This window comes from Canis lupus, chromosome 32 (genome assembly GCF_011100685.1).
Source record: "Canis lupus familiaris isolate Mischka breed German Shepherd chromosome 32, alternate assembly UU_Cfam_GSD_1.0, whole genome shotgun sequence".
Lineage (NCBI taxonomy): Eukaryota > Metazoa > Chordata > Mammalia > Carnivora > Canidae > Canis > Canis lupus.
Genome location: NC_049253.1, coordinates 18,453,977 through 18,473,135, shown reverse-complemented (window position 1 = coordinate 18,473,135; position 19,159 = coordinate 18,453,977). Strand labels below are relative to the sequence as shown.

At 35.9% G+C, this 19,159-nt stretch overlaps 1 long non-coding RNA gene across 1 annotated transcript; it reads right to left on the bottom strand.

The window, feature by feature from the left end:
* Positions 1 to 2,951: 2,951 nt before the first annotated feature.
* On the bottom strand, positions 2,952 to 13,929 carry LOC119867157. Its single transcript, XR_005382540.1, has 3 exons — positions 13,753 to 13,929; positions 4,757 to 4,866; positions 2,952 to 3,009 (listed from the first exon to the last, which is right to left on the bottom strand). It is a non-coding gene; the product is annotated as an uncharacterized LOC119867157 (long non-coding RNA).
* Positions 13,930 to 19,159: the final 5,230 nt, after the last annotated feature.

Sequence of the window (19,159 nt, the reverse complement as noted above, 5' to 3'; positions counted from 1 at the left end):
CTTGTAAAATATTTGTCTAGCTTAGTTATAAAGGTAATACTAACAGTAAACTTAGTTGGGATGTGTCCTTTTTCCTCTATTTTCTAAAGTTATTTGAGTAAATTTGTTTTTCTTTCTGCCTTAAGTGATTTATAGAATTTATCAGTAGTGTCACTTAGAAATTGGGTTACTTTGTGGGAATATTTTTAATTAAGAATGTAATTTCTAAAAATAGTCATAGGGCTCTTCATATTTTCCCTTTTTCCTTGGTTAATTGGTAACTTTTGTCTGTGTCTGTCAAGGAATTTGTCCATTTCATCAAAATTATCTAATTTAGTGAAATAAAATTATTTATAGTATTCCATTCATATTCCTTTAATGTCTATAGTATATGTACTACCATCTTCTGTTTTATTCCTAAATTTTGTACTTGTGCCTTTTTGAAATTAATTGATCTATTTAGAGGTTTATCAATCATATTGTTCCTTTCTGAGTTGCTTTTGATTTCATTGGTTTCTTTCCATTTTGTTCATTTATTATTTTATGGTTCCTCAGTTTTATCTCTCTATTTTTTCTACTTACTTTGGGTTTGTTTCTCAGTTTTTTAGTTTAATAAGAACCCCTGAACTGGCAATTTTAAGCCTTCATTATTTTCTATCATCATTATTTAAAACTATACGGTTTCCATGTAAGTTTTCATTTAGCTGCATCTCACAACTTTTGATATGCTGTATTGTGATTATCATTCAGTTCAAAATATCTTATTATTTCCCTTGGAAATAATTTCCCTACTTTTTTGACTCATAATGTTCTACATTGGGAGTTTTATAGATATATTGTTACTGGTTTCTAACTTAATTTCAGGTAGTCAGAGAACATAGCCTGTATGATTTTGGTCATTTCAAAGTTTTTGAGAATTAGTATATGGTCCAGGATAATGTCCATCCTGATGAATGTTACAAGTCATTTAAAAAAATGCATACTATTTTATTGTTGAATGTCAACTAATGTCAATTAGCTCAAATTGGTTGGTAGTATTGTGTTGTTCAGAATGGATTTTCTTTCTACTTTTTTCTATCAAGTATGTATATGCTAGTGCTGACTTCTTTAGCTTTAATGATTAGATTTGCCTGTTTCTTCTTTCAGTTGTAGTAGTATTGTTCATGTACTTTGAAGTGTGATTGAGTCCATACATGTTTCGGATTGCTATGCATTTTTGATGAATTACCTCCATCATTGTGCAGTGTTCTTCATTATTACTTATAATAGGTATTTTTCTGAAATGCACTTTGCCTGAAATAAGTAGAACTATACCAACTTTCTGCTGGTTAATGTTTAGATGATCTGCTTTTTCCCTCTATCTTTCTATTTTCAACCTACATATGTCTTTATAATGTAAGGGGACTCACGGGAGCAGCATATAGTTGGGTGTTGCATTTAAATTTAATTTGATAATTTTCTTCTTTAAATCTGGGTGTTAAGATTATTTTAAAATAAATGATCAGCTTTTAATTTTTATCAAACCTTCAAGGAAGGGATAATTCTATATTGTTTGAGCTGCACCACCACACCAGATCATTAGAGAAGGAAAGATCCCAGGTTATTCTATGAAGCCAGGACTTCATGACTTCCTGGCTTGGGGAAAACGGGCTCCCAGCACTTGTGATGCTTTCCATTCCATTCTGCCAGTCTTCATGAGGATGCCCTGTCTGCTTGGGCACCCTGTCTGCTTGCCTACTGCATCTGTAGCTAAGGTCCTCCACCTGGTGGAATCCATAGTCTGGTTTATCTCGGTTGACTAGAGTTTTCTCAGCTCACCTTAGGTTACAGTGGCATAACAAACTCTTTTTTTTTTTTTTTTTTTACAATCTAAGAAAAGCCTTCTTTATTTCCCCAGCTTTTTTCTTTTTCCTTCTTTTTTTATATAATTTATTTTTTATTGGTGTTCAATTTGCCAACATATAGAATAACACCCAGTGCTCATCCCATAAAGTGCCCACCTCAGTGCCCGTCACCCAGTCACCCCCACCCCCCTCCCATCTCCCCTTCTACCACCCCTAGTTCATTTCCCAGAGTTAGGAGTCTTCATGTTCTATCTCCCTGTCTGATATTTCCCACTCATTTTTTCTCCTTTCCCCTTTATTCCCTTTCACTATTTTTTATATTCCCCAAATGAATGAGACCATATAATGTTTGTCCTTCTCCGATTGACTTATTTCACTCAGCATAATACCCTCCAGTTCCATTCACATTGAAGCAAATGGTGGGTATTTGTCGTTTCTAATGGCTGAGTAATATTCCATTGTATACATAGACCACATCTTCTTTATCCATTCATCTTTCGATGGACATCGAGGCTCCTTCCACAGTTTGGCTATTGTGGACATTGCTGCTATAAACATCGGGGTGCAGGTGTCCTGGTGTTTCATTACATCTGTGTCTTTGGGGTAAATCCCCAGCAGTGCAATTGCTGGGTCATAGGGCAGATCTATTTTTAACTCTTTGAGGAAACTCCACACAGTTTTCTGGAGTGGCTGCACCAGTTCACATTCCCACAAACAGTGCAGGAGGGTTCCCCTTTCTCCACATCCTCTCCAACATTTGTGGTTTCCTGCCTTGTTAATTTTCCCCATTCTCACTGGTGTGAGGTGGTATCTCATTGTGGTTTTGATTTGTATTTCCCTGATGGCAAGTGATGCAGAGCATTTCCTCATGTGCTTGTTGGCCATGTCTATGTCTTTGTCTGTGAGATTTCTGTTCATGTCTTTTGCCCATTTCATGATTGGATTGTTTGTTTCTTTGCTGTTGAGTTTAATAAGACTATCCACTGGAAAAAGACAGTCTCTTCAAATAATGGTGCTGGGAAAATTGGACAACCACATGCAGAAGAATGAAACTAGACCACCGTCTTGCACCATACACAAAGATAAACTCAAAATGGATGAAAGATCTTAATGTGAGACAAGATTCCATCAAAATCCTAGAGGAGAACACAGGCAACACCCTTTTTGAACTTGGCCACAGTAACTTCTTCCAAGATTCATCCATGAAGCAAGAGAAACAAAAGCAAAAATGAATTATTGGGACTTCATCAAGATAAGAAGCTTTTGCACAGCAAAAGAAACAGTCAACAAAACTCAAAGACAACCTACAGAATGGGAGAAGATATTTGTAAATGGTGTATCAGATAAAGGGCTAGTATCCAAGATCCATAACAAACTCTTTGTCCTGCATGTGCCCTCCTGTTATGGTGGTCCATCCCAACCCAAGACCAGGGATCTCTTTACACCTCACCAGTCCAGGCCCTAAAGTGCAGGCCTTCACCTGCCTGTTTAGTCACCTGATTGCTCAATCCTTCCTCCTCACTCTTGCTCTACCCTATGCAAGGAATAAAGGAACATTTTGTTTTTGTTTCTGCCCTGTAGCAACAGAAAGCTGCCTTGAAAAGCAAACTTGAAGGCTAATCTCTGCCTAACCACTTTTTGTTGCCAAATTAAACTCTGATGTGGCTTTGTCAACACTCAAGCAGTGTGATCAGTGGTTGGGCTCTTTGCAGAGACCCAAACCAATAACTCCCTTTCTCTCATGGCATTTCTTTCTTTTCTAACACCCAGTCCTGGCTGAAGCTGAGAGAAGTTGGGACACCCAGATCTGACTATTTTCCATGTCTTCTCTCTTTCCCTTTTCCTTCCTACAGCCTTCTAATAACAGGGATTGACTTCCCTCCCTTCTTCTGCATCATATTCTCCTCTTATCTCCATGCAACAAGGCCTAACTATCATGAGCAGAAGGAATATAGGTGTTGCCATTGTGTAAAAAATCTGAGTACTCTCCAGGTTTGAACAAATGAAAGAAAGAAATTTAGAAAATTCTCTTTCCTAAAAACTGAGTGGGAGAGCAGGTGGGCTGTGACTGGGTGATGGGCACTGAGGGGGACACTTAATGGGCTGAGCACTGGGTGTTATACTATATGTTGGCAAATCGAACTTCAATAAAAAATATATATGTTAAAAAACTGGGAATAAATCAGAGAGGGAGATAAACTATGAGAGACTCTTAACTTTGAGAAACAAACTGAGGGTTGCTGGAGGGGAATGGGGTGGTGGGGTAACTGAGTGATGGACATTAAGGAGGGCACACGATGTGATGAGCACTGGGTGTTATAACAACCAATAAATTATTGAGCACTACATCTGAAACTTATGATGTACTATATGTTGGCTAATTGAGTTTAAATTTAAAAAAGAAAATTATCTTCCCTACAAAGCTTGGCTTTTAAGTTTATTGTCTTACTTCAAAGTCCTATTTTAATTGTCAGGAATTGAATAGCAATAATCCTTATCCATATTTCTGTAGCCACAAGTCAAATGGATATTTCTGGTCAATTGAGAAGAAGCTCTTAAAAGGAGATGGTATTATAGAGAAGCAAACAGCTGTAATTCCTTTCTACAGCTGTTTGGAACTGGGTGGAAAATTCCAGTATCTTCTCAATTTCCCTTTTCTGGCCAAGGCTACAGAGCATGGTTGTTGAGTAGAAACATCTATTTATCCTTTTTCTAGGAAGATATTTTCTTTCACTGTAGAAGGCATCTTGCTATCTGAACATTATCATGTCCTCACTCAATACTTTGCAATGCTTTGCAGTGATTTGCAATTACTTTGGGGTTACCATATAAAAAATAAATCAAAATCTCCTGGTCTTTAAGAGACAAGCCCTCCCAGACATGCATATACACTAATAAAAACACAACCATCTGTAGCTTCCCTTTCTGTTTACCATGGTTGCACAGCTGAAGAAATAAAAGAACAAAGTATTTCTTATTCCATGTGGCCAAGTTCCAGGTAGAATGACACTGCACATTTTAATTTTGTTTCAAAGCTTCTGCCCTGAAAAGAAAAAAGAAAGAAGGAAATGTATAATCTTGCTCTCATGGGATTAAAATCTGTTTGGAACACCACACAGTGACTGGGGAGGAGGAGCAGTACCTCTTTCAACAAAGTGCCTGAGCCCTTGAGTCAGAGTTGGCTGGTTTCTTCCTATTTATGTTATCACATGATTGGAATAATTAGTTAACTAACATTTTTAACTAAATTTAAAAGCAGGGTGTGCGGGTGCCTGGGTGGCTCAGTTGGGTAAGCCTCTGCCTTTGGTTTAGGTCATGATCCCAGGGTCCTGGAATTAAGCTTTACATTGGGCTTCCTGCTCTGAGGGGAGCCTGCTTCTCCCTCTCCCTCTGCCTGCCACTCCCCCTGCTTATGCTCTCACTCTGTCAAATAAAAAAAGTCTTTAAAAAGTAAAAAAATAAAAATAAGTAAAAATAAAAGCAAGCCGTGTTCTGCTACCTCCAATAAAATAACATCTTCAAGAGTCCGAAAGACAGAAGTCCAGTAAAAGTTAATCTTAAGTTTGTAAAACTCTTCTAAAAACTATAGAGGGGCATCTGGGTGGTGCAGTTGAGTGTCTGACTCTTGGTTTTGGCTCAGGTCATGATCTCAGGTCCTGGGATTGAGCCCTGTGTCAGTTTCCTTCCTCAGTGTGGACTCTGCTTGATTCTCTATCTCTCCCTTTGGTCCTCCCCCCATGCTCTCTCTCTAAAATAAATAAATAAAATCTTAAAAAAAAATAAAAACAATAGATAATTGAAAGGAGCATGCATATAATTTATCACATAGAACTTGAAAATAATGTTAAAAAGTAGAAACAAGCAAAAGTATATGTTTTCTCTTTCTACTGTAAACTTAAACTTTTGACACCTGCTTCTACATGTTTATTCTAATATCTCAGGATTGTGTAATTACTCTGAATTTAATGTTAACATTACATGATATTCCAATAAGACCATTGTAAATTCTGAGTTTTCTGCTTTTGAAAAGTGGAGAGCTTCTGCTCCATAAGGCCTTTCTGACACTAAAACTCTAGGAAAAATAAAAACACTCCTAATGCACTTTGAGATTTTGTTCAAAACATTCTGTGGTTGGATGGGATAGTAAAATCTAAGTTATTTTATCCATGATAAAACCAAGGGTCCTCTGAGATTATTCAATTTATTCAGGTCACACAAAATTGATGAAAAATGGGAATTTCATGTATTTTCTTGTATACTTCACTAATATAGGGGTCTGACCAGAGGTGTATTAGTACTCCAAGGTTATGGCATCCTTGGCTTCAGCCTGATAGGAGAGTGGCCTGCCTGCTATACTATCACTCAATAAAACAAAAAATGACTACAAAAAATGGTGTCCACAGTAGAAATTCAGATGGCTACAGTCAGAATAGATTTCCCATTTGTATTGAGAAGCATATTCTTTGAAGCATACCACATACTTCATTCAGCCTTTGAGCCAGATAGAAACTCAATTACAAGGAAAATAGAAAAGTATTTTATTTTATCTCTTTTCTATGTGTCCCCCACGCCCCAACCACCCCCCCCCTTTTTAAGAATGAAAGAGTCCTAAAGCGACCATTGGGAAATTTGACCATTCCTGAACTATGAGGTATTATCTTTGCCCATCAGAATTATTCTACTCTTCCTTACCAGATCCTGCAATATCACACCTCCCTTCTCATTCCAGGCTTTTCTATGAATCTATTGTATTATATGAAAGGTGCCTGGAGAAAGGACATGGCATCCTGAAATGCTTAGTAACCTAAGGAAAAATATTGTAAATGTGGATGGAGTTAGAGCGTAGGAACAGTTTATGAGGAAGTCTAGTCTTATGTGTTATTTTGTTCAAGTAAGAAGTGTACACTGCATAGCAGTTGCATTGCTAGTGAACGTAAAATGACCTAGGAACTGTGTGCATAAATCAGGTCTTTAGCTTTAGCTACAAAATGAGCTCTCAAGAGCATAAAATGGAAACCAAAGACTTCTCATCCTGTCTTTTGAAAAATGCAGTGTCTAGATAGATGTCATTTAAGAAAAAGTAAACAAGAAAAATCTACAGTAAGGCTTATAACAGGATACTATAGCTTAAGAAAAGGGGACCACACCCTTAAATATAAAGGAAAATAAATCTATATAAGAAATATATCATAATTTTAGAAAGCAATTGCTTCATTGGTCTTCAAGTGTATGAATGGGGTGGCCTCCATAAAGTAGGTGCTTTGACCATTAGGCTAGAGCAAAGGCTAGATCCATGTACTACCTAAGTGAATGGGAAACTTATACAATACCTATAGGTATATATTAGTTTAAAAATCCTCTCACAGTGGAAGTAGTAGTAAATAGAATGAACACTTCTGACATCAAATCAATAATCTGGAGGAGAACTTGAGAGTCATCAAGAAACTCTAGAGTGAGTTTAAAAAAAAAAGACACTTTTTTTTTTAAAAAAAAAGACACTTCTTAAAGTGATAAAGGTTAAAAATAAAAGATGACAATAGCTTTACTTATTTATTTAATTTTATTGAATATCTATTATGTTTTAGGCATATACTGGGCAAATTCAAATGAAAAAGAAATCAAGATGGTTTCATAAACATCATATAGAGTAGCATGCAAGGCAAAGTAGCATGAGACCTGACAAAGAGGTATCAATTCTGTATTGATCAAAGGAAAGTGCATTGTGAAGAAGTATCTTAGTATTCAATAATGTGATATTTTACAAGTTAGAATTATGGGAAAAATGAGAGACACAAACACTTAATGAGAACTTGGAAGTGCAGATCTAATGTAAGGAAGAAGAATGCATACAGGTGGGCTACTCAATATGTGAGGATGCCTAGCCTCTAAGTTATAAAACCTTAATGAACAATGACTTAAACATTTGCTGCTCAAAGTGAGGTCCGCAGACCAGCAGCATGGGATTCATCTGGAGCTGGCTAGAGATGCAGAATCTCAGGCCCAGCCCACACCTACTGAATCAGAATCTGCATTCTAACAAAAGGCCCAGGTGATTCAAATGTACATTATTCTCATGCACACTCACATACTTGATATATAAAGAAGATTTTGAATAATAAAATAATAAGGTAAAATTATATATGATATAAACTCTACATATAGAGACTATCCTCTTTTTTGAACATTTATGGAAGACTTAAGAAATGCATCACTGAGCTATAACAAAACTCCTATTAACTCTGAAGAGCAGAATTGTACAAGTCATATAGTTGAAAAATTAGATTAAAATTTAATTGCACAGATTCAAACAAAAATCAACAAACAAAAACTACCAGCTATTGTTTCAAAGAAGACATTAAAAATAAAATGGACTTTTTAGAAGGCTATATACCAAAGTTTGTAAGATGCTCTCAACTGTATTCATAGGCAAAAGCTTTAATTCTTTAATAAGAAAGATTATAACCTAGATATTTAAGTTAAGGAAGTAGAGAAAATACTTCCCACAACTTTGTGGGAAGTACAGGCCAAGACATATATGTCTGGTGGCAAAAGTGATTCAATTGATCTTTTTCTTATATAGATTATAAATCATATTCTTCACCCACCTGTAGCTTTGTCATTGTTCTCTACACTGGTGGAGAAGCCAGTTATTACTCCGCTAGTACTGTGCTGTGCCCAACCCTGTCCTTGAAAGTGGAAGTTTTTAACTGCCTTACAAACTGACACCCAGAGCAAGTATAGCTCACTTGTTAGTGAGAAGACCACAGAAGAGTTTTACTTGCCACTTACAGCTGAGTGCCTGTTGGGAGAAGCTGATCACCTTCCCAGGAAGGATAGAGGAGGAGAGTGTTCTGTTTCCTTTTATTACTTCTTCAGGGCAAATCATATATATACATAGTGGCATTTAATCACAACATTTTTCTGCTCTGATTTAGGATACAAAGGACAAGCTTCTTGCTAATTTTTACAGACAAATAAGAGATAAATATATTTGATTTTCTAAACAAAGAGAATGTTGAAATGATAGCTGCACATTACATAGAAAGCATATTACATAGAAAGTTTATATTATGTTTATTTTATGTTTATATTAGTTTATATTATGTTTATATTATGTACACAAATGTGTACCCCTTTTACTCTAGATATTCAATGTATGTCAGAATAGAGTCCAGCCCTTGCCATATTTTGCTTGAGAAAAATAGAAAACAAAAGCTATTAATCACATCTGTCCCCACAAAGGGAAAAAAATAACCATTATATACTTGTGCCAGGAAGCCTTGGCCTCCATTTAGGGGATTTTCATAAGCAATGCCAAAACAGGACTTAGGACTTTGTCAATAAGAGTGATTTGACAAAATACAGGATCCATTCCTGATCAAAACTCTTCAGCAGAGAAAGTCAAGTGCTTTCTCTGCATCTATTGAGAGGATCATATGGTTCTTGTTTTTTCTCTTGTTGATATGATCTATCATGTTGATTGTTTTATGAGTGTTGAACCAGCCTTGCATCCCCGGGATAAATCCCACTTGGTCATGGTGAATAATCTTCTTAATGTACTATTGGATCCTATTGGCTAGTATCTTGAGGAGAATTTTTGCATCCATGTGCTCATCAGGGATATTGGTCTATAATTCTCCTTTTTGGTGGGATCTTTGTCTGGCTTTGGAATTAAAGTGATGCTGGCTTCATAGAATGAGTTTGGAAGTATTCGATACCTTTCTATCCTTCCGAAAAGCTTTAGTAGATTATGTATTATTTCTTCTTTAAACGTTTGATAGGATTCCCCTGGGAAGCCATTGGGCCCTGGACTTTTGTGTCTTGGGAGGTTTTTGATGATTGCCTCAATTTCCTCCCTGGTTATTGGCCTGTTCACGTTTTCTGTTTCTTCCTGTTCCAGTTTGGATAACTTGTGGTTTTCCAGAAATGCATCCATTTCTTCTAGATTATGTAATTTGTTGGCATATAGCTGCTCATAATATGTTTTTAAAATCATTTGTATTTCCTTGGTATTGGTTGTGATCTCTCCTCTTCATGATTTCATCAATTTGAGTCTTTTTCTTTTTAATAGGGCTGGTTGGGCTTATCTATCTTATTAATTCTTTCAAAGAACCAACTCCTGTTTTTTTTGATCTGTTCTAAAGTTCTTCTGGTTTCTATTGCATTGACTTCTGCTTGAATTTTTATTATCTCCCTTCTTCTGCCTGGTATAGGTTTTATTTGCTGTTCTTCCTCCAGTTCCTTTAGGTGCAAGATTAGCTTGTGTATTTGAGTTTTTCCCAATTTTTTGAAGGAAGCTGGTAATGCGATGTATTTCCCTCTTAGGACTGCTTTTGCTCTATCCCAAAGATTTTTAATGGCTGTTTCTTCATTTTCATCAGTTTCCATGAATCTTTTTAATTCTTTTCTAGTTGACCTGGTTCTGGTTGACCCATTCATCTTTTAGTAGGATACTCTTTAACTTCTATGTGTTTGAGTTTCTTCCAAATATCTTCTTGTAATTGAGTTCTAGTTTCAAAGCATTGTAGTCTGAATATATGCAGGGGACAATCCCAATCTTTTGATATCAGCTTGCGACCTGATTTGTGACCTGGTATGTGGCCTATTCTGGATCAAATTCCATGTGCACTTGAGAAGAATGTATATTCAGTTGTGTTCAGAAAATTCTGTATATATCTGTGAAATACATCTGGTCCAGTGTATCATTTAAGGCCCTCATTTCTTTGGTTATGTTCTGCTTAGAAAATCTGTCATTTGCTGAAAGTGCCATGTTGAAGTCTCCTACTATTAGTGTATTATCTAAGTATGTCTTTACTTCAGTTATTAATTGATATACTTGGCAGCTCCCACATTTGGGGCATAAATATTCATGATTTTTAGGTCCTCTTGTTGGCTAGATCCTTTAAGTATGATATAGTGTCCCTCTTCATCTCTTACTATAATCTTTGGGATAAACTTATATTTAAAGATGAGGATTGCTGCTCCTGCTTTCTTTAAAAAAAAAAAAAGATTTAATTTATTTATTCATGAGAGAGAGAGACAGACAAACAGACAGACAGACACAGGCAGAGGGAGAAGCAGGTTCCGTTCCATGCAGGGAGCCTGATGTGGGACTCAGTTCCAGATCTCCAGGACCACACCCTGGGCTGAAGGCAGTGCTAAACCACTGATGCACCCAGGCTGCCCTCCCTTGCTTTCTTTTGAGGACCATTTGAATGGTAAATGGTTCTCCAATTTTTCATTTTCAGGCTGAAGGTGTCCTTAGGTCTAAAATGAGTCTCTTGTAGACAGCATACAGATGGGTCTTGCTTCTTTATCCAGTCTGAAACCCTGTCTTTTGATGGGATCATTTAGCCCATTCAGGTTCAGAGTTACTATTGAAAGATATGGATTTAGTGTCATTGTAATACCTATTCAGTCCCTGTTTTTGTGGATTATTTCTTTGGGCTTCCTCTTTCTTTCACAGGGTCCCCCTTAATATTTCTTGCCGAGCTGGTTTGGTGGTCACATATTCTTTCAGTTTCTGCCTATCTTGGAAGTTCTTTATCTCTCCTATTCTGAATGAGAGCCTTGCTGGATAAAGTATTCTTGACTGCATGTTCTTCTCATTTAGGACCTTGACTATATCCTGCCAGCCCTTTCTGGCCTGCCAGGTCTCTGTGGAGAGGTCTGCTGTTAATCTGATATTTCTCTCCACATAAGTTAAGAATCTCTTTTCTCTTGCTGCTTTAAGGATTTTCTCTTTATCCTTGGAATTTGCAAGCTTCACTATTAAATGTCGAGATGTTGAACAGTTTTTTTTATTTTTTGGGGGGACCTCTCTATCTCCTGGATCCGAATGCCTGTTTCCCTTCCCAAATTAGGGATGTTCTCAGCTATGATTTGTTCAAATATACTTTGTGGCCCTCTCTCCCTCTTGGCATCTTCTGGAACCCCAATTATATGTAAATTCTCCCTTCTCAGGTTATTGCTTATTTCCCTAAGCCTTTCCTCGTGGTCTCTTAATTGTTTTTTCTTTTTTCCTCAGCTTCCTTCCTTATCATCAACTTGTCTTCTATGTCACTCATTCTCTCTTCCACCTCATTAACCCTATCAGTTAGAGCATCTAGTTTGGATTGCATCTCACTTATTTTTAATTTCGGCCTGATTAGATCTAAATCTTGCAGTCATGAAGTCTCTAGAATCCTTTATGTTTTTTTCCAGAGCCACCAGTAGCTTTATAATTGTGCTTCTGAATTGGCTTTCTGACACTGAATTATAATCCAAATTGTGTAACTCTGTGGGAGACAGTACTGTTTCTGAGTCTTTCTTTTGCAGTGAGTTCTTCCTTCTAATCATTTTGTTCAGTGCAGAGTGGCTGTATGAGCGGGCTGAGTCAACAATATCAATCATGACCTAAGTAAATTCCACCCTAGATGATTTTGTATGCATCGTCTTCTTTCAAGTCTCATATCATCCTGATGGTGGTGGGGGGCGGGGTGAGGAGGGAGGGAAGAGTCCAGCAGCAATACTATAACACTGGGCTGCGAAGAGCAGTAGTGATGGCAGCAGTCTCTCCAGATCCCCTGCCACTCTTCCACATATAACTTGTGACTCTCCAAAACTTAGCTACTGATCCGAGGCCTTACTGATAACAAACAGCTGTCTAATGCATATGTATTGTATACCATATTCTTATAATAAAATAATTTACAGGAAAGAAAATGGTAAGAAAATCATAAAGAAAATTAAATACAGGGATCCCTGGGTGGCGCAGCGGTTTGGCGCCTGCCTTTGGCCCAGGGCGCGATCCTGGAGACCCGGGATCGAATCCCACATCAGGCTCCCGGTGCATGGAGCCTGCTTCTCCCTCTGCCTGTGTCTCTGCCTCTCTCTCTCTCTCTCTCTCTCTCTCTGTGACTATCATAAATAAATAAAAAATTAAAAAAAAAAAGAAAATTAAATACAGTACTGTCTTGTATTTGTTCAAAAAAAACCCCACATATAAATGGGCCCGCACAATTCAAACCTGTGTTGTTCAAAGGTCAACTGTATTTTAAACACTATTTTAAAGAGATAGCATTTATTTTTTTCAAAAGAGGGAGGCCATTGAAAGTTCTCAGTATTAAAGTGAAAGGATCAAAATTGTGGCTTATAAAAATCCCCTAGCCTTGTACAAAAGTATTGTGAGGTGTGTATATGGTGTAGAAGTTCCTACAGTAGAAATACTGCTTTTCTTAAGAAGCTATAAATATTCATAATTAGAGAAGCAGAATTAAAATGGAAAAGAAGAGTCCATGCTCAAACCCCTAATTACCACCAATGCTTTTATTATTGAGGTACAGGTTGGAGCATGTTCTGGTTAGGTGGAAGAAATGGGTGGCCATGAAAGGGAATAGACCTTGTTGAGAATTTACCATGTGCCAGTCACATTTAACAAATACCATCTCATTGACTGCTTATAACATCACTTTAAAATAGCTATGATTTTTAAAATAAAAGTCTGAAAAAAGATGCATTAAGAAAAACAAAAAAAAACTAAAGTAGTTACGATTTTCTCTATACTACATATAAATTGGGGTTCAGATAGATTAAATAACTCTTGTGAAGTCACATAGCTGGAAAAGTAGCAATGCTGAGTCAAACCTAAACCTGCCTGTCTGAAAGGTTATTATTATAATTCTAAAAATAATGAAGTTCTCTTCCAAAGGGGAATTTTGTTTTTAGCAGCAGTTGTAGGAGATGACCAAAAACAACACCAAGATGCAAGCATAATTAATTTGATGTTTATAGTAGTTTCCTGTGGATGTTAGTTTATAGGCAATGCCAATTTCCTCTTCAGTGATCAGGTACAGTGTTAGTTTTTTCACCATAGATAGTATTTATCAAACGGACTTTTGTAATATCCTATTTCTTGTGATAGAGGCTGCAGAACCAGCCAAACACTTACCTAAGCAAATACTTCACCGCTTAGCTTGGGCTGCCATAACCAAATTACACAGATGGAGTGGTTTACACAACAGACATTTATCTCTCATAGTTCTGGAGGCTGAGAAGTCCAAGGTCAAGGTGCTAATTTGGTTCCTTGTGAAGCCGCCTTCCTGGCCCATAGATGACTACTTTTCTCCTTGTGCCCTCACATGTTAGAGTGAGTTCTCCATGTCTTCTCTTATAAGAGCACTTAAGAGAAAATCACACCTAATAAAACCCACAATATTATCAAATTTGTGAGAATTGCCTTATCACAAAGAATTCCAATGAAACTAAACATCCAAAGTAAATGTGTGCACTACACATGATTTCCAGTGGAATCAGTGCCAGTGACAATGTTTTCTGTTAATGTTAAGGAACTGTTGCAGATATCAGTAATATTTGCAGCAGATAATTTCCTCAGAAATGTTTATCCTTAATAGACATTGCAAACAAAGCATAAAGTTTCCTTTATTATTGACATTAAATTTATTGGGAAATAGTACACGCTTATTATAGAAATATAAAATGCTGATAATAAAAAGAATAAAATTCAATGCCAGAGATAACAGTGAATAACATCTGGATCTATTTGCTTCCAGAATCTTTGTACACATAATTTTATATGACTTATACTCTGGGACTTTTTAAATTCATGTCACAATAGTTGTGAAAATATTTTCCTTTTTTTTTTTGAAAATATTTTCATGTTGGCAAATGTCCATCTATGATTTTTTGAGTTGCTAAAGAGTATTTTATTGTATAGATATGCCATAATTTTTGAGCTATATGTTAGAATCTCTGATTCCTACATTCAAACCCAAATTAGTCTTTTCAGTTTTTGAAATCTTTCTTTCTTTGATTGGTTTAGTTTTAATTTTCTTAAGTACTGAGGTTTAATTTTTTTTGTACTAATTGACCATTTGTTTTTCTTCCATAGATTATTAATTTATTTCCTTGGCCTATTTTTCTTTGAGGGATTTGTCTTTTCCTTACTGATATGCAAGAAAACATCCTAGAAAATATATTAACCATTTATGTTTAATTTGAAAATTTTTCCAACTTGTCATTAGCAGTTAAAATTTTTCTAGGGCCCTTTTTTTAGCTTTAGCATGTGTTTTCTAATATTAATTGGGGTATATACGTATAAATCTTAATCTTAATCTCTCTGGTACTTATTTAGATATATAGAATGAGTAGGAATATGATCAAGTAGGAGTATTATCTAGATATAAATTATGGAGTTATCTGTCCTTTTAGCATTTATTAAAATTTTGATTATTATATACTAAATTGTTAGGCATTTTTAAGTCTATTTATGGATTTCCTAAATTAGTTCTACTGGATTGTCTTTCCATAACTGTGATATGTAGATTTATTTTTAATTTCATTTTGTCTGTCACTGGTATACAGAAATATATTGACTTTGCATCAGTGATCTTTCTAAATTCCCCTCTTTTAATAATTTGAAGATTCTTTTAGATTTTCTACACATATGCTATCTAGGAATAATGAAAGCTTTATTTCTTCCTTTCTGATTCTTAACCACTGTATTTCTTTTTTCACATCCTTGCAATGAGTAGGGGTTCCACTAAAAGTTGAATAGAAATTGTGTTTATATAAGTATTCTTGCCTCATTGTCAGTCTCAATAATTCATTATTAAGTATAATGCTTACTGTAGGGTAGGTGTTCTTTATCAGAATAAGAAAATTTTCTTTAATTCATATTTTGCTAGGAGTTTTTATCATAATTGGAATTTGAATTTTATCATATGCTTTTCTGCATCTATCAAGATCATCATATAACTTTCTCTTTTCTTGTTAATGTGCTGGGATACATTGACTTTCAATGCTAAACCAATTTCTCATCCTTGAATAAATCTACTTAGCCTTATTATCCTTTTTATATTATGCTGAATTTATTTTGTTTGGAATATTTCCATCCATTTTTTGTAAGATTCATCTGCAATTTTCCTGTTTTCTGTGATGCTCTAATAGATTTTGGTATTATTATTGTTATGCTAGCTTTATGATTTGGAAAATGTTCCCTTTTTTTATTCTCTGGAGGAGACATGATTAATCATCAGGATTAAAAATAAAAACCACAAAGAGATATCACTCATATCAATTAGGATGGTTACTATTAAAACAGAATAACAAGTGTTGGCAGTGATGTGAAGAAGCTGAAAATCTTGTGCACTATTAGTGGTATTATTAAATGGCACAAATGCTATGAAAAACTGACAATTCCTAAAGAACTTAAATATAGAATACCATATGATCCAGCAATCTCACTTCTGGGCATATATCCAAAGAATTGCAAGCAAGGTCTCAAATATTTGGATGCTTATGTTCATGGCAGCACTATTCGCAATAGCCAAGAGATGGATGTAACCTAAGTGTCCATTGACAGATGAATGGGTAAACAGATGTAGTACATATACAGTGGAATGCTATGCAGCCTTAAAAAGGAAGGAAATCCTGTCACATACTACAACATGGATGAACTTTGAAGATGTTATGCTACGTGACATCAGCCAGTCACAAAAGGACAATAACTGTAAGATTACACTTACATGAGGTTTCTAAAGTAGCCAAATACAGTGAAATAGAAACTATAATGTTACTTACCATGGGGGAAAAAAGGAGTTGTTTAATGGGCATAGAGTTTTAGATTTGCAAAATGAAAAAGTTCTGGAGATCTGTTGTACAGCAATGTAAATATAGTTTATACTACAGAGCTATACATTTAAAAATGATTAAGATGGTAAATTTTATGTTTTTTACCAATAAAAAAAGATACAAATTGAACTTTTAGATGTCTGGCATGAAAAATACACTAGACGGGACTAAAAGCAGATTAGATGTTGCAGAAGAAAAGATTAGTCAATTTGAAGAAAGAGAGAGAGAGAGAGAGAGAGAGAGAGAAACTATCCAGAATTAAGTACAGGGGAAAAAATGAAGAAAGCATTAGTGAGAAGTGAGTTAACTTCAAGAGGCCTAATGTATGTGTAATTGTAGTCCCAGGAAAAAAAAAGTGGGGGAGATTATCATATTTGAAGACAAAATGGTTGGCAATTCTCCATATTTGCTGAGAACTATAAACCCACAGGTCTAAAAAGTTCAATAAACACCAAGAACAAGAAACAGGGAGAAAATTATGCCAAGGCATATCATAATCACATTGCTCAAATGATAAAAAGAAGATCTTTAAAATAGCCAGAAAATAAAGATTGGTCATGTTCAGAAGAACAAAAAAAGCAAAGCAGATTTCCTGTTGGAAACAACACAAGAAAGAAAAAAGTACAACAATATCTTCAGAGCACTGAATGAAAAAAACAAAAAAAAAAAAAACAAAACCAAACCCTTCAATCCAGTTTTCTGTACCACTGAAAATCTTTCCAAATTGAAGGGGAAGTAAAGACTATTTTCAGCACATAAAAAACTCAGAGAATTCACCATAAGACTCATGATATAAGAAGTATTAAAGAAAATCCTTTAAGCAGAAGGAAAATCTAAAGTGACAGAAATAAGATCACTTGTTACATTGGTTGGGAGAGGGCAGGGAGGGAGGACTATGGAATTATCAAGAGGCACAAGGGTGTTGTAGGGGTTATGGATATGTTTATTATCTTTGTTGTGACTATGCATAAAAACTTATCAAATTACATATTCTATATCTGTGTAATTTACTGTATGTCAGTTATATTCAAAAAAGTTTTTTAAAAGCCTATATATGCATTATGAGGTTGATCAGTGAAATATTTATTATTGCTCTAACAGTCATTGAGTTGGCTTTATCTTCCTTTATTCAGCTGTGATCAGGGTCCCATAATGGAGAAAAAAAGTCAAAACCAAAACCAACACACACACACACACACACACACACACACACACACACACACCTTTATCTGGCAGCAGGAATGTCTTTGATTAAAGACATGGAATCATAAAGTATCTTTTAAAACTCCTATAAAATTAAATGTAAAAAAGTCAATCCCTTCTAGTTCCTTCACAAAAGAAATAAAATTATTTATTTTTTGATGTAACTTAAAATTTCCCTGGGAGAGAAAGTATTTTGATTCATATAGAGATGTAAGTAACTGTTACAAAACCTCTTGAACAGGTCTTAAGGGAGACAGAGAGTGAGAGTGAGAATGAAAAACCATGTCTTAGTTTTTCTGGGGTGCTGTTGGTTTGTCTCAGCATAATTAGTAAGATAGCCAATCACTCTTAAAATTATACTTGTTTGGATAATAAATTTTGTGCACCCAGCAAGGCTGGCTAAGATTCAGGAGAGAGAGAAAAGAGGCAGAAGGAGCATAAAGGGAACACACATGCCCAAGTCTTCTGCTTCTCAGAATTGCCTAAGTCCTCTGTTCCCATATCAACCCATCTATGAAGAGGGCATGAATTTGTGGTGGAAATGTTACTAACTCTCACTATGTATCCAGAAATCCAGACTTCAGTGAAGGAAAGAGAAGTTAACTCATATAAAGCAGATAAAATGCTAAAGGTGAAGTTTGCACTGAAATCAAGTTCTGTTGATCACTGTTGTTGAGGTCCAGGTGCTTTCCATCCTAGTCATTGTTTGATTATTTATCATTCTTTGAATTCCATGAATTAATACAGTCTCACTTTGTCAGGGACATCTGTTTTATTTAATTTGGAACACTATATTATTCCTTCTTTTTAAATTTAATCGCCTTCATTTGGGAATTACTCTTCCCTGACCACATTTTCCCAGTGGAGCTGCCTCTACAGCACCCTGGCCATAGGGTGAGCACAAGACCCAGACCTGGTCAATTACACCCTCACATCCTTCTGGCCAAAGATATTGGCTCTGGGAGTGGCACATGATCCCAGACACCCTTGTTTGAGCTCGTCTTTGGGATTTTAAGGCAAAGATTCTTAGAGAAGTTTTCTTTCTTTTGGGACTGCCATCCTGGAATGGCATGAGTCCTGAGCTGTCTGTATCCCAACCACCCATTGCATGGAGAAAGCATGCCTGTAATGGAGGAAATGACAACCATAGATAAAGCATTAGTAAATAGACACTGGGAGTGAGTTTCTCTTACAACTGGAAAGACCTTGACCATCTTGAGAGATCATCATCAAAATGCTACAAGATAATTACTATTATGCTTCTCTTTCACACATGAGGGACCTGAAGCTATAAGTTTAAGTAACTGTTCCAAAGGACAGTCAGTGGCAGAACGGGAATGGGGAAATCCAAAACCCACAGTTGTCCCATCATAGTACCTTCCCACAAGTTCATTTTGGGTGAACAGATAGAATATATGATGCATATTGGGTACTGTTCTAAGAAAAACATCTGTCCCCATGTGACTCAAATTCTTGTGAGGACTTACAGAGAAGAGAGACGA